The following is a 4,032-nucleotide window of genomic DNA, read 5'->3' on the forward strand; positions in this document are numbered from 1 at the left end:
TTTGCACATTCTTTTGAGGACACACTATATCTGGTTGGACTTGGGCACGGAGGGCTAGGGAACCTGTGGAGGTTTCCTGGGCTAGGAATTTATTTCCTAGTTGGCTGGGAGGTAAATCCGGTTGGGTCATCCAGAAGGAGTGTGCAGCAGGAGCTATCAAACAAAGGTATCGTCATCAACCGCCGGAACAGGTATTTTTCAATTAACTACTCTTGTTAAGTTGATGGAATGCTCACCTTAATTTATGTTGCTTATGATAAAATGATTAAATGTTAAATGTTTAAAGCTATGTGAAAAGGTGAGCAAGCTCCTTTGTTATTTATAAATTAATAGAAAAAATAGATATGTTAGTGCATAACGAAATAAAGGCTCTAATAATAAGATTCGGGTTCTTACACATGGTATCAGAGCCAGGTTCAAAATCTGAGGCCTAATAGTGGCTCTCCTTCGTCTAATCAGCCACAAGAATATATTAGATTTGAATCTAGATCAAAAGAATCAACTCTCGCTTGAAATGATTGCAAACTTTCTTGTTCTTAGGCCGATCTAAAGAATAAGATGAAAGCGTAGAATTTGCACAGTTCGACTCCTTTTCTGGCTGTAAAGCGAATTTCATACCACCAGCCTTGAATCTGTTTCCATCCCTGAATATGTTACTCTCATGGGGATTGAACAGACCACCATTTTCTTTCAAAAAAGGTCTCGGACCTCGCCTTCTTGCGGGCCTGCCCAAATGGGTCCATGAGATCTTCGATTGTATGCATATGTATTGAGTTACGGCCTATCTTCACTTTCCAGCAAACCCTTGCCCTTGTCTTTCCACATCACAAAGCCAAATTCTATTTCTATTCTGCACGATTGCAGTGAGTTTCAAAGGCATCTTTGAAATCCATGGGCTACACAAGAAAACGACTGACCCTCCAATGATTATCAGGTCATTTTCAATGGCATCCACAATTACGCATCATATTTTTTTGCAATTTTGGAACCCTAGTAAACTTTTGGAATCTAAATCCAAATCCGCATCTAATCCATGGATCTGTGGATTCATTCCCTAGGGAGGATGTTTCCAGTAACCTAGCATTTACTACAAAGTTTTGCAAGCCAAGTGAAGTGTATGCACTTAGATTTGGAATCATTTCATTATGAAGTCATGGCGTCGATGAGTTTCTCTGAAATGCTCAGATTCTCCAGCCATTAGAAGCACCTTTGGGCAGCCATTATTCTTCATTAATAATTAGCGAGCAGGCTTGCTTGGAGTTTATTTTCAAAAGGGTTTTAAGCTGTCGTGGAATCAATCTGGATTTGTAGTCATGAAGCTCGATGTCAATGTGTTGCGATATTTATCCAAGGACGAGTTTCGTGTACTCACAGCCGTTGAAATGGGCATGAAAAATCATGAAATTGTCCCAGCAGAGCTTGTGGATCGAATTGCCGGTCTCAAGCATGGGGGCACTTACAAGAATTTGAGAACACTGCTTAGGCATAAGCTTGTGCATCACGATTCATCCAAATATGATGGTTATCGTCTAACCTACATGGGATATGACTTTCTTGCAATAAAGACATTGGCAAACCGCGGCATTATTGTAGGTGTTGGTCGTCGAATAGGTGTAGAACATTGGCAATGAAATTGCACAGATTGGGTCGGACATCATTTAGAGCTGTTAAATCTAAGCATGACTATTTGAGACATCGAAACAGCTATAATTGGCTCTACCTATCAAGACTTGCCGCTCTTAAAGAATTTGCCTTTATGAAGGCCCTTGAAGAACACGGTTTTCCAGTTCCTAATGCAGTAGACTGTAATCGACATTGTGTTCTGATGTCTCTTGTTCCAGGGTCCAAGTTAAGCAGCTGCAACATCCAAAACAAACATTTAATATTATAATTGGCCTAATTGTTCGACTGGCAGAACACGGTCTCATCCACTGTGATTTCAATGAGTTCAATATTATGATTGATGACGAGGAAAATGTCACAATGATTGACTTTCCACAAATGGTTTCTGTCTCTCATCGCAATGCGCAAATGTATTTTGATAGAGATGTAGATTGTATATTCAAGTTCTTTGAAAAGAGGTTTGCCACCTCTGCTGCTGAGGGGTCAGACGTACTAGAAGAATCAGATTCAGATTCAGATGATGATAGAAGGCCATGCTTTGAAGCAATTGCTAAATCAGCTGATTCCTTGGATAAGGCACTTGCTGCAAGTGGGTTCACAGAACAGAATCAGGATGATTTGGAAAAGTTTGTTTTTGGGAAGGCAGATAGTAATGATGCCCCAAGTTCAGATATTGAAGATGATGCAGAAGGAGAATCATTTTCCCAGGAAACTGTGCTTGGTGGTGAAAAAGCTAGTTGTCTTGAGACCCAAGAATCAATTTCCCAGGAGCCTCTGCCTGGTGGTGAAAACGCTAGTCATCTGAAAACCATTTCTGTAGATGTTAATGGTGATTGTGCAGAGGTTTCAGATCATGGGGATAATGTAGATAGTTGTAGTGCAAGTGACAGGGTTGCTGCCATTTCTCTTAGTAATGGATGCAATATGGATCAACAAATATCTGCACAAGATACAAGTATCCAATCCAGCACTGCAGGAGATCCAAGCTTATCATGGAGAGTTGATTGGACTGTATTAGAGATATAATTATACCTTTGACAACCAACCCCCACTTCTTCTTGCAACAAAAACTACTTCAAATTGCTCAAATAACTGCCTTCAAAGAATATTGCCAAAAGGTTTAGCACATAATGGTCTTCTACACAATTTTATTTGCCCGAAAACAGAAAATTTTCTTGTTGCAACAAAACTAAAGTGTTATTTTAGCTTAGATAGAAACTTCTACAGGATTGCAAGGAAAATTTTGAAGTGCAATTTACAGGTTAGAAATGTCTTGGTCTTCAAAGATTCAACTAGATTTGAAAAATCTCTAGTGGTTAGGCTTCAAGGTCACTGAGTATTGAGTCGTTCACCAGTGTTTAGTTCCTGCTGTGGTATGGTAAAAGGGATGAGGCCAAAGTAATTTCTGCATGACTTTTGGGGAACAGATGCCTTTCAACCCTGGCACCTAAGCCAAAGGAATTCTTTGTTGAGAAATGCATCACCCGTCTATTTTTCTCAAAACAACCTTCAAAACAAAAAGAGACCCCACATTGTGCCCTCTGCAACCTTCATAGGTTCTCCCATTTTACTCTCATCCAATTTCTCCATTTTCTGGAGAAGGTAATGTCTTGTGTCATTAGTAGCATCTTCCAAATATTTTGTAGTTCTCACCATAAAGTTCAACTCATCCCTTCCACCCTCTTTGGCCACTTTTTCACATCTATAAGTGCCTGCAATTCTTTACAGCAATCATCAGTGATATCTTATAAGTTCTCTATTACCCATCAAATTCATTCATTTGTGTCAAGATCACCTGACCCTTTTTGCGTATACCATCAATATTTTCTGATAGACTTTCCTCATGTTTAGCCTTGTGTGCTTCCTGAGTGTCAATGCATTCACTAGGAGGACTACCAGCAGAGCATGGTGCAACATTATATTCAGCTTGGTAACCAACATGGGAACGACCTCTTGATGGACTATCAGACCATTGTCTAGTATCTGTAACATTAAGGACATATGTTCTAACTGGGACAATACTCTCATCCCAGTTCATCCAATACACTGTATTTCAAGTAGCGCGTCCTAATTTCTCCTTGAAATCTCTCATCCCAGTTCATCCAATACTCTGTATTTCAAGTAGCGCGTCCTATTTTCTCCTTGAAATCCCTCTTTTAGTTGACATCGTGTCCCATCACAACAACAATTTAGACTTCCAATGTAATTTTGTTTGTCAGTGAACAACCATATTCATCTTTAGATACATTTTAAAGGTTGCATTTGCATTCTTGTATCAATGGCATGCACATTCAACATCTAATTCTCTTCATATCCTTCAGGAATCCGTTTAGGATCCCCAATAACAATACCATATGGATCGGGTATGAAGGTGATAGTATGATGTATTTCAGACCAAAAGCTAAATAT

At 39.5% G+C, this 4,032-nt stretch overlaps 1 pseudogene; it reads left to right on the plus strand.

Moving 5' to 3' along the window:
- Positions 1–1,100: 1,100 nt before the first annotated feature.
- On the plus strand, positions 1,101–2,649 carry LOC149210501 (serine/threonine-protein kinase rio2 pseudogene; annotated as a pseudogene).
- The last annotated feature ends 1,383 nt before the right edge of the window (positions 2,650–4,032 follow it).

The sequence above is a fragment of the Pinus tabuliformis genome, chromosome 1_2 (genome assembly GCF_031772625.1).
Source record: "Pinus tabuliformis cultivar Carrire ecotype Pingquan chromosome 1_2, CPIR1, whole genome shotgun sequence".
NCBI lineage: Eukaryota > Viridiplantae > Streptophyta > Pinopsida > Pinales > Pinaceae > Pinus > Pinus tabuliformis.